Source organism: Pinus tabuliformis, chromosome 8 (genome assembly GCF_031772625.1).
Source record: "Pinus tabuliformis cultivar Carrire ecotype Pingquan chromosome 8, CPIR1, whole genome shotgun sequence".
In the NCBI taxonomy this organism is placed as follows: domain Eukaryota; kingdom Viridiplantae; phylum Streptophyta; class Pinopsida; order Pinales; family Pinaceae; genus Pinus; species Pinus tabuliformis.
In genome coordinates, this window is record NC_142294.1 from 1472261557 (window position 1) to 1472274531 (window position 12975).

General features: G+C 37.3%; 1 pseudogene; it reads right to left on the bottom strand.

The window, feature by feature from the left end:
• Positions 1–585: 585 nt before the first annotated feature.
• LOC149241358 (cysteine proteinase inhibitor A pseudogene) lies at positions 586–933 on the bottom strand (annotated as a pseudogene).
• Positions 934–12975: the final 12042 nt, after the last annotated feature.

A 12975-nucleotide genomic window follows, 5' to 3' on the forward strand; every position in this document is an offset into this window, starting at 1 on the left:
TAACTTCAACAATGCTAGTAAAAAAATAACAAAATTTCAGCCAAAAGCATATTAACTGTTGGACACCTAATCCTAAAGGGTTAGTGTGGAAGCCGAAAAGACTAAGCAGTCCAAGAGACCTTGGGATCTGAAACCCAAGAGTCACAACATTGTATTATAAATGTACATCTTCTGTTAATAAAAAATGTACTCAATGATTTATCTTTCCTAGTCTTTGCTGTCCATGTGTGTTTAATATGGTATCAGAGCCACTTGTTTTTCTGTGGCCTGTTATGTGCATGTCAGTCATGGCCCTCTTCCATATTCTTTTCCAGCGCTCCTGACATGCTGTCGCTGCCTTATAACGCCTCTGTCCTGACACTGCGCCCTCTGCCCTGTTGAATGTGCGTTTTGGAAATCTGAATGTGCGTTTCGGTTACACCTGAGACTGTGTGCCTCTGCGCTACTGAATATGCTTTTTTGATATTGAATGCACCTGAGCGTTGATGCGTTTTTTATATTGTATGCACCATCCTTCTGCTCAACAGGTTCACCAGCAAAAGCACAAGCTTCTGTATAACTTCCAAGTCTTTGCCTCTGTAATCTTTAAGTTTCTTTACTAGAATTCTCCCATGGCTTCACCCATATTTTGGCCGCACAGAGCCTGGTTTCGCCGCCGTCCATTGTCTCTACTCTGAGGTAGTACAGCAGGCCTGAGACGACCTGCTCCTGGGCTTTCACCACCTTGGAAAACGAAATACTGGCATTCTGTTGCCTGTTGTATTCATCGACAGCAAAGCGTCCGAGGTCTTGAATCTCTTTCTTGTGTTCAAACCCCGGAATGTCGTGGATCCCTCCACTGAGAGTAGAAGTCTCCGCACTTGCGCATAGACATCCCAGTAACAGTATGTACACCGCCATTGTTGTGATGCTGTCGTAGTCTCTCTTCGCCATTGTCATCGACATTGCTCTTCTTCCAGGCCAGCGTATTTAATTCTGGGCGATTTCTTCATTGCCAAAGGCTGAAACGAAATGTTGAAGGGACTATTTGCATTTAAAATTCATTCCAAGGCTGCAAATAATTATCAGCTGGGAGAAAGACTCGTCGAAGGATTCCATCATTGACGGAGTGCGTTGGAGATATTCAAACACCGGATCTGCTACCGCCATTGCTACAACTTGTAAATCCAAAGAGACGAGGATTTCCAGAAGCTGAAATCGTGACAAGGAGGAGGCGAATCTGTTTCACCTGTCAAAAAGAGTCTGTGCATATAGCCCTCTACGGGCCTTGTGCTTAGCACATCTTCGACATCTGAGAGCTGCAAAAGCTGTTTTGGGACGTCTCCATTCCATTTTCAAGAACTGAAGCAACGTGATTGCGTTTGCCCACATCCTCCGACTGCCTCCATTTCGCAGTGTGTTCACTGATAACGCTCATTCTCAGCAAATTTCCGCCGGAAAAGAGTGGAGTTATTAGCGTTCCAAAGTTTCATGTCAAAAGCACTGATATACCACCTGCGTGGTTCGACAATCAAAGACATTTTCGCAGAACGCGAAAAGCCTCCACAGTAAACAGTAACGGCGCATTTTGGGCAAAATCTCTTTCTTATACAATTGAACGACTCATGGCCCCATAATTTTCATGAGAGCAATTTGGTCGTGCTTTGTCAGAACACTTTGACATTTACTTGATCCCCAGTACTTCTATCTAAAAGTAATGTTGGAGGATCTAAAAGTTACAAAATGAATGGAGACTTCTGTCAGACTCAAGAGGCATGTGCTGTTCAAAATTCCAACCTTGATATGATTTTCATATTTATTCACTGTTTTCCCAATTTTGGATATTTATCAGAGTTGTCAATTAATTGCAGTAGCTTCCCTTTAACTGAGTGGAAGCTCGATAGAAAACAGGAAGAGAAAGTGATTAAGGTATTGTTGTAATGTCTGAGAGTTCAACCAATGTTCGAATTATATTACTGTACATAATTTAAAGTCTCCATTGTTTCACTGTACCAAGAACGCTGCGCGCAAACCCATTTGCGGCGTCATTTTCATAAAATTCAGTGAACCCTCGATGCTCCAGCTATAGGTAACGTGCGAAGTTGGATATTGAGACAACAGCAACATTGACGACTGATAGCTCAAATCCTGGAGGGAAAATGGCGAGAAGTTGACATTCTCGAGACACAGGCTAGTTTGAAGCGGTACGCATTATTGCATGAGGAATGCACTGCTCATCTTGAATCGTTGAAGACAACAGGAGGCAATTCCAATTCCTAGCATTCACATCCTTCATCTGTATCCATATCGCAACCAGGGTGGCTTTGACATTATTTGCAGCGGCCGAGACAAAATTGAGACTCCCGAACAGTTCAAGCAAGCGGAGGAGACTGTACTGAAGCTTGATTTAGATGGTCTTGATGATTCAAATACAAATGCCTGCCTTCTTGCATAAAAATTCAGAGAGAAAAAGTTAAAACACAGCACAAATTATTTCATGTTCAGATCAGACCAAGGTCCTATGGCAGCTTATTGAAGAAACCGTGTTGTTGGTAGGCTACCTTCATTTTCGGAGTTAAATATTGTTGCAGAGGAAGTCAATAGAGAAGCAGTCCCAGACTGCCTATACAGAAGATTGAGTTTATTTCAGTGGCGTATGCAATCAACTTGTTCAATTTCTTAATAGAAGGAGCCTATACCAGGTGTACTCCTCCAATAGCCCTGTAACTTCCAGGCCTAAAGCAATCTTTCTAAAGTTGGTTCGTGACCTGCATAGGCCAACTTTGTATTTTCTACAGCGACTTCCATAAAGAATGATCTAGCCCCAAGGCTACAAACTTGTATTTTCTGTGGTTACACTTATCTACAGCCACTGTTCTTCCTAACATTTGCTGTTTCAAGATATCTCTGGTTGATTTTTTCCCTTTAAGCTATAGGGCTCTCTTGTGCAACTTGAAGATATTTAGCAGCTTACATTTTTCTGTGGGATTTGGAGATTTTTAAGGTGTAGAAAAATGGCTAAGCTTGAAAGAATATTAGAATTATTGAGAACTCTAATCATGTCCACTGCTAACAGCACAGTCAAAATTAACAAAGCCTCTCTTTCAGACATTCAAACATGTCTGCAATATGCACAAGAAAAGATAGAGTTTTTGCAGCTTGAATCACAACTGCAGCAGGAAGAATTACAGCAGTGGAGTCATCATTCTGAACCTGTTTCTATTCAGAGGATTGAAACAGACTCCCATAAACAGCAAGACAATAATATTACAGTTCAATCAGATCCAGAATCCTATAAAGCAGCAGTTGTACATGTAGATGCAGAAACTCAGTCTGCACTTCCCAAGCCCATCATCAGACCTTGGGAACAACTTGTCCACAACAAGCACAGAACTGGTCTTGGATATGACAAGGACTTGTCCTTTCATATTCCAGACTATGCCAAGCCCATTCAGTTTCAGAGTGCTGGATTCATTTATGACAGTTCACCTGCTCCTCATGACAGTTCAGCTTCAACTGTTCCAGATTCTGCCCCTCTTCCACAGCAACAACAACAAAAACAACAGATCGTGAAATGCCAACACTGTGATCGAGTTGGCCATCTGAAAGATCACTGTTTTGATCTTCATCCATGTGAGCACTGTCATAAAACCAGCCATTCTTCACAAAGGTGCTTCAAAAATAAACATCCTGCAAGAACAAAGATTCATCTTGGATGGATCGCTTCTTGGCAATGGGCATCAACAGCCAAGAAGATATTCCAAACACATGTCAGAACTTGTTCCAGAGTATTAAACAGTCTTGCAGTTGAGTTTTCTCCATCTTCTCACCTTGTATCTGACAGGGGGGGAAATGATGGTCATCTACAAGCTTCAAAGTCACATCAAGCGAGCCTGAGCCACAACCTGCCACACCAGTTTCAGAGTTGTAGCCAGAGACAAGATGCCTGAACATGCCTTCAGTTGGCAATCTGGGACTTCCTCTAGCAGAAGACTCCAGCTTCTTGCCAATTTTGGAAGAGTTCCAGGAATCGCAGAGTTGTTGGTCATCCTTAAACCATCACAGATTAAGAACACTTCCTCTAGCAGAAGACTCCAGCTTCTTGCCAGTTTTGGAAGAATTCCCGGAATTGCATTAAGCATTCGAGAGTTGTTGGTCATCCTTAAACCATCACAGATTGGGAACACTTCCTCTAGCAGAAAACTTCAGTTTCTTGCCTGTTTTGGAAGAGTTCCAGGAACTGCACTAAGCGTTCTAGTGTTGGTGGTCATCCTTAAACCACCGCCCTTTATACCAACATTTCATAGAGCAAATTCAACCTAGTGCTGCCATGTATTTTTTACACATTTTGTATTACATCTCTTTTCTTGGACTCATACATAACCCTTCGGATTAAGGGGGGGAATGTTGGACACCTAATCCTAAAGGGTTAGTGTGGAAGCCGAAAAGACTAAGCAGTCCAAGAGACCTTGGGATCTGAAACCCAAGAGTCACAACATTGTATTATAAATGTACATCTTCTGTTAATAAAAAATGTACTCAATGATTTATCTTTCCTAGTCTTTGCTGTCCATGTGTGTTTAACATTAACCAAGAAAATTAACCTTGGTCAAAGGAGATAACGGTAAATTCTTGAGCACTATCCATAGGAGGATCAGTTAGATCCCTAGGAGGGTTATTCAAGTCACCATATGCTAAAACAAAAACTAGATAAGTCTCCACCCTCGACAATGTAGAATCCACATCATTGAGACGTAAACATATATTATGTAACATAATATTAACCTCTTCCAACCCATAAAATAAATTATATTGTTCAACCTGTTTATATTTAAAGATCATATGAAGCAATGTATCCACTTGTTGATGCAAAGCGAGAGAGTACAAGAAGTGCCACCTCTTCTTTGGAAATCTATCAAGGTCCATAATCCTTTTGAATTTTTCCACTAATATCTAAAGATTAAAATTAGAATGGTAGGGGCAGTCCTCCTTTTCTCTTTCCTCAAATAGAAGAATTTACCTCCTAACCTTAATAGGAATGGAATCAAAGAAGTGTCCACAAAATCGAATGAAGAATTCCTTGTTCTCTTAACAACAACATTTATAAACCTACCCCTCCTACTCATCATATGTTGGTGAGGTGCCATAACGTTTGTAACGGGAGAACAAACAAGATAGGAACATAAACCATGACCTTTGAAAAAAGAAGTGAAACACATAATAACCCCTTGCAATCGAAACCTTAGAGCCAATAGATTATGACCCCCAAAATAAAGACAGGAGACCAAACTCTACCAAATAGCCCAATTTAGGGTAGACCAAAGACATAGAGTGATAGAATCCTTAAGAAAAAAGAAAATAGAGAAAGAACCTAGAACCCAATGACACTAGATCACTCATAGAATTGTGCAATTCACTAAATTTTGGGACTGTCAAAGATGACAAAGTAATCCTAAAGAAAAATAGAGAGACAAATGGCACCTTGAAGGGAACCAAAATAACAATGAACAAATATAACACCTAGATACCATTGCCCAAAAATTTAAGCAAAATATGGTTATGACCCAAAGAAAACAAGAGTATTCCCCAGCTAAAATCTCATAACAAACACTAGAATTGTAGAAAATTGGCACATCAAGCCATAACCTTGCAAGATAAAAAGATGACCAGAAATAGAGCCCAAGTAATGACAAATAGAGACTAAACTTAGAGTGTATGTTGATATAACTTTCTTCAAATAAGAAACTCTTCCATCCCACACCAAGACAATCACTGAACTAGAAGGAAAGTAGTCTTACCAACATGAAAATTACCCAAAACAATCAACAAAAGCACACCATACTAGATGAAGGAAGACGAGAACACAACCTCAACTCATTTCCTATGAGCAACGTATGTCCACCACTGGAGAGAATTAAGCCTAGGTTTAAAACACTCGATGTCATAGTGTACCTCGCAACACTATGTTGTGATACTTTGCCACACTATAATAAGGAAAGAGACACTTCCTCTAAACAAACATGTCTAAGCTATTATTGAGTGAATATTTAGTTAGCTGGTGTGGCACTGAGGATGCACTGGTGCACTAACTCACTACTAAACCTCTACTAGCTCCTCCAACAGTTAGAACTAGTTTAACTGACTATAACTCAATTAGACTGACTTATCTAAATACAACTCCAATAAGCTCAATCTAGACCCCTAAAATTTAAGGATCACACTTACATGACTCCTAATAGACTTCCAACTCGAATTTCCTAAGCTAACTAAGTCTACTTATCTTAGTTAATTGTTACAAGTTTCTATGAGAAAAGAATTACAATTTAATTCAAGGACAAATTAAATTGGAATTTCTAGATGTTGTTTTTTATATTTCTTGTTGCCATTTTTAACACTTCATCTCAAAAAGAAAGGAATTCAAATCTATCCCAATCCCAAACCTTTGGAATATTCTACATTCAACACTTCTCTCTTGTGTTATTACTACATCAACTCATGAAACTAAAAGGAAAAAAACATCCAACCTAAATCAATATGATGTGTCTATCACCAAGGTCTCTAACTGTTACTAGCTCTACCTCTGTCAACTGAAAATTGTACGCTTCTATTGACTCTACCTATCTACACTATTTTCAACTTTACTTTGTGTTTTCCAATATCTGACTGCTACTAACCTCCGCCTTTATCACTTTGATATCTGACTGCATCAACTGCCAATGGTCCGTCTTACTACCATGTATCGTGGGCTCCCATAAGAAGGTATGATCCATGAGACAAAACTTCTCAATGGATCTGACCCAAATTTCTGCCCTCTTGGGACTAATACTTCACATCACCCCACCTCTCACATAGAGGTATGGTTTCATGTGCTCTCTCTTCCCACTTGGCTCGAAATTTCCCTTGACTGGAGGTATCTTCTTGAGTGGATGCCTCCACTCGGTCTCCTCTCTTATTCTCCAATTATGGCTGCTCTACAACTTTCTGAGACTAATTTTGAGCTTGCTTCTTCTCTACTTGAGTGGATCTCTCCACTTAGTATCCTCTCTGATTCTCCAATTGTAGCTGCGGAATTGTCTAAGACTGCTTCTGGGAGGTAATTCACTCTTCCTCTCAACCACCATGTCTCTAACCTTTGCTTTTCTCCTCAAGGCTTTGCATGCATCTTGTAGCTCAAGAGCATACAAGTTCTTGACTCACACATCAATTTTTTTCACCTGTCCCATGGCGATGTGTCTAAGGAAAACCTTTCCCTTACTAAAATTTAAATCATAGCCATGGTCTTCCAATACCATGAAGGAAACAAGATTCTTCTTTAGTCCTGGAACATACATCACACAAAAATAATCTACTCTACTCTTTACAACGGAAACAAAAAATGATTAATCAAAACAATAAGCAGAAAGAGGAAGAATATCAATTACACATCATACAATATTTCTTTGGGGAAAGCAAATGCTAAAAAAAAACATCCAACCTGAATTAGTATGATGCATCTATCACCAAAGTCTCTAACTGCTACTAGCTATGGCTCTGTCGACTGAAAACTCTGCACTTCTACCAACTCTACCTATCTACGTTGTTGTCAACTTTTCTCTGTGCTCTCCAGTATCTGATTGTTTCTAGCCTCTGCCTCTACCACTCTAATATCTGATTGCATCAACCGCCACTGATCCATCCCGCTACTATGTACTATGGGATCCCATAACAAGGTATGATCCATGAGACAAAACCTGTTAATGGAACATGCCCAAATTTCTGCCCTCTTGGGACTAATACTTCACATCGCCCACCTCACACCTAGAGGTATGGTTTCATGTGCTCCCTCTACCCACTTGGCTCGAAATTTCCTCTAACTGGAGGTATCTTCTTGATTACATGCCTTTGCTCAATCTCCTCCATGCTTCTCTAATTGTGGTTACTCTACAACTTTTTGAGACTTCTTCTAAGGTTTCTTCTTCTATGCTTGAGTGGATCTCTCCACTTACTATGCTCTTTGCTTCTCCAATTGTGGTTGCTTAATAGTATGAGACTACTTTTGAGGCTTCCTCTGGGGTTGCATGTTGAGAGTGGAGTTTCATTTCTATGGAGACTCGAGACAATGTGATCTCGAACTTCCTCAAGGATAATCTACCTCGTGCTTGCCACACACTTTCTCCATTCAGCCAAATCTTTAGCATCCAATGATGGAGGCTTAGGGATGTCTTGATCAATGAATTCATTGAGGCCATTATCTTCCAAAACTACTTCCATCTTGTCTTTCCAGGCTATGTAATTTGAGTTGTCATCCAAGGCATACTCAATTCTCAAACCTTAATCTACTCTACTATTTACAGTAGAAACAAAAAATGATCGATGAAAACAATAAGCAGAAAGAGGAAGAATATCAATCACACATAACACAATATTTCTCTGGGGAAAGAAAGTTTTCCAAACGTCGACTACCTATATTGCATTACCCAAAATATCTGAGAAGAAAATACAATGATTATTCCTACTGAATAGTTTTTGCACAAGTATAATATAACTCTCTGACTCACAAGCTAGCTCAAGCCAACAATTAGCCAAATCTATACTCAAGCCAACAATTAGCCCTTCACTTGTACTAATATTTCGGCTTCTTCTTTCCCAATATTCTCATTTCTATCTTCATAAAGTTACGCTAATATAAGATGTTAATTTAATTTTGATAATGAGTTCTACCTTTTCTCCCTTTATGTATTTCCCCACCTTTATTTCTTATATGAATCAATGTACATCTATAGCAAACTCGCCATTCCATAGTAGAAACATTGCGCATCTTAAATGTTGACATTGGGCTTTAGATAGTATGGATTAGTTTGGATTATTGTGTGAAAACTTAAAACTGGCTTGGGTATTCCTAGTTTAATATGATAATGTATATGTAAAGTGGTGTCCGTTTTTGTAATATTCTACATTTACCAATAATACCAAAAATATTAAGAAACAAAAAAACCATTAAAATGATGTAACAATGTGAAACATTCATCATGGAAAAGAAAGAAAAATTAACTTTTCAAAACATAGATTATTAAAAAACAATATAATCCAACACTAATCCATTACATTCTAACATTTCCATTATATTCATAGCATAAAAAACATCACAAATATCTAACATTTACATTATATTTATATCATAAAACACATTACAAACATTTAACATTAGCTACTCATAATGTTCCTAATTAATGTCAATTCTCAACAAACAACTTAAAACTCATTGAATAATGCCAAAAATCAACTATAGTCCTTCCTCACACATGTTTTCTTCCACATACCAAATCCATATTTCAACTCCTTTAAATATTCTATTCATATCACGTGACACATCACAAATATTTAACATTAGGTAGTTCATAATCCTCCTAATTTAATGTCAACCCTCAACAAACAACTTAAAACTAGCTAGCTGAATAAAGCCTAAAATCCCATTTAGTCCTGGCTCACCCATGTTTTCTTTCCCATATGAAAAGGTCCAATAACCATGCTGTGTACATTCACCTGGATGTAATATTATTTTTAAAATCGCCTATATTTATGCGACTTTGACTACTTTTCAGTGAATAATGTCAAAAATCAACTATAGTTCTGCCTGACACATGTTTTCTTCCACATACCAAATCCATATTTCAACTCCATTTAAATATTCTATTCATATCACGTGACACATCACAAATATTTAACATTAAGTAGTTCATAGTCCTCCTAATTTAATGTCAATCCTCAACAAACAACTTAAAATTATCTAGCTGAATAAAACCTAAAATCCCATTTACTCGTGGCTCACCCATGTTTTCTTTCCCATACCAAAAAGTCCAATAACCATGCTCTGTACATCCACCTGGATATAATATTACTTTTAAAATCACCTATATTTATGCGACTTTGACTTCGACTACTTTCGTGTTTTTTGGAACACCTTGTAACTTTGATGTTTCACTATTCGGCAATGCCTTTCGAACCGCATCAACTATTCTTGCCATACGATTCTTGTTTTCATCGGCTGGGCAAGAAAGCGATCTTGACAATTGGAGTGCACGGTGAACTGGATCAAATGGGGCGTATGCTTGAAGCACTCTATCTTCCCATAGGGCAACACGATCCACTAACTGATTGTTATTTATATAAGAAATCAAGATACCATCCTGGCCTTGCATGTTTTTTCCTGACAAGGTGCTGTTCAGAAATTTTTGGCAACCTATCCAGAAGATCTGTGTTAGCCTGCTTATCCACTGCCTTTCAACAGAGGATTCAACTTTCGCTATAATCATGTCAGGGCTGTACACATACCACTCTACAAAAGCGAGTAAAGCAGGCAACAAAGGAGTTGAAAAGACGTCTTTGACAGATGCACATATTTGCAAGAGGCGCGCCGCAAATTCAAATGTAACTAAAACCCCATATGTCCGCAATTGCGCAAAATGGAATCCAGGTTGCACTGACATCCTCTTATGAAGATGAACAACAAATATTAAAATCGAAATGATTCGTAATACATCCACTTCTGTTGTGCTCTTCGATATCAGAAATTCTTGGATACTATTAGCCACCGAAGGCCACACTTCATGGAAAGCCTCGAAGCTGATTTATCACAAGGCATACACTATTAAATATTTACCAACGTAGTCAAAGAATTTTGCCAGTAGAATGAATATTAAGGGAATTTGAAACAAATAGAAAAACCAGATCTATTACTTTGGGAAAGTTGACAAACTATAAACCAATCGAATAAATCTGATGCAGAACTTCTTCTGAAACTCCATATTGGGCGTACTGCTAAGGAGTGCATAATCACGAGAATTCTGAAACAAAAATGGTTTCATCAATCTCATAACTCTATAATAAAATTTATCTTCAAAGTAATCCCCTCTTCAAACATGAATTCAAAAGTTAATTTTAAAGCTCTGGCATACAATAGAGATTTTAATTAAATGTCATTTACCCTACTGCATAGTAAACAAACAGAAATTTAAATTCTTCCGTACCTTTCGATATAGTTGTACGACAGCAAAATTTCTGGTCATATCATCATTCACATGCAAAGTCGTAAATAGCGTGTACATCGCAAAGAGATCATTTCCACATGCAGAAGCCAAAAGAGCAACCTAAACATGACATATAGACCGTTGGCTAGTTATGACGAAAAGATAACATTGATTCAGCTTTAAAAATGAAGTATCAAGCAGCAATTCCAGAACGAGCAGAGTTGGTAGATCGGCTAGTGATGTAATTTATTAAAATAATATGAGTTACTGAATACCTCGCTGTTGTGATCAAGACCCTCCATTTGTCTACCGGTATACGACATTATGCTCTAATAACTCCTCGCCACCCAAGAATGTAAGTCACAGGCTAAACTCGCCGCAACACAATGTAAGTCACACCCTGAAACTCCTCGCAACCCAACAATGTAAGTCACAGCCTAAACTCGCCGCAACACAGTGTAAGTCACAGCCTGAACAATGTAAGTTTAATAACCCAGAAACTCCTCGCCACCCAACAGTGTAAGTCACAGCCTAAACTCGCCGCAACACAATGTGAGTCACAGCCGAAACTCTTAAAGAAAGGTGTAGGCCAACGCTATATATATATTGTGATAAACGAGTGATAAATGAAGAGGCGACCTGCCCACAACGATCACGTTTAAGCAAAACCTAGATTCACACTTATGCTTGATGGGTAAGTATCACACCTCGAAATAATTTCTTGTGATTACTCTTGTTAATATGTTTGGGCTTTTGATTTTGTTTTAGGTAAAGTGATGAAGGAAACTTGGGCTAGTTGATAAGATATATCGAAAAGAATCTCATCGCATTAAAAAACGGATGTGCTCTAAATAATCTTGATATCTTCATTTAAATTCCTACTCTTTAAAATTTTAATATTTAAATGCAATTGTAATAAATTTTAAAAATTACTTAGTCTATAATGTTATATAATCTTAATGCATCATTAATGTATATTTTTATCACATTTTATTGGTTAATGGATTAGGCTATTTTGATTTTTTAATTACAGTTTTATATATGAAATACACGCTTCATGAATGTTGAGATATTTTTCGGTAAAAAATCACATAGTAAATTTTTTATGGACTCATTTCGAACCATTTAGTATGGTTCATCGTCACCACGAGATGAAGAATCAAATCATGGTATCATATGAAATTGAGAGATCAATGTTGAAACGGTCACCATAAAACAACTAGTTTTGAAATTAATTATTACAATATTAAATTTGAAAAAAAAACCTTGACCTAGATTGAGTCAAAAATAATTAATTAAATTGGAAATGTTCTATGAGATAATATTTTAATGTGAAAGTAAAATCGTTATATTAAAATATAAATAAATAAGACTTAAATTAAGTCCGCACCATCATTAAGTCAAATATTTAGATTAGATTGAGTCAAATATTTATATTAAATACCAAAAAAAACTAAGTTAAATTAGAATAAAATATTTCAAGTCAAAAAGTTTAAGATTAAAATAAGAATAAAAATAAATCATTAATTATGGTCAAGCCTCAAAAAGTTCAAGACCAATGAGTTGTCTTTACTCAGACTTTTTGGAAGTTTTTTCTCGTCTAATTTCTCTAAAATCCGGCACGAATTTATTGAAATCACGAGCTTGATGGGTAACCCCTGCACAATCGAAGTGCCCTAGAGGTTTTTCAGCAGTCAAAAAACCAGTTTAAATAACACAAATCAAGATTTCACCTCAAAATTTTCCCTAGATTCCTGCACCTAAAAGTCGAATAAGTAGCACTAAAGAAAACTCCAATTCTAAATAGCTAATTTTTATTGGAAAAAATATAATTAAAATAAATAAAAGACCATAGAGAGATCGATGTAGAAAAGGTCACCGTAAAACAATTAGTTTTGAAATTAATTATTACAATGTTAAATTGGAAAAAAAAATCTAATCATAGATTGAGTAAAAAATAACTAATTAAATTGGAAATGTTCTATAAGAT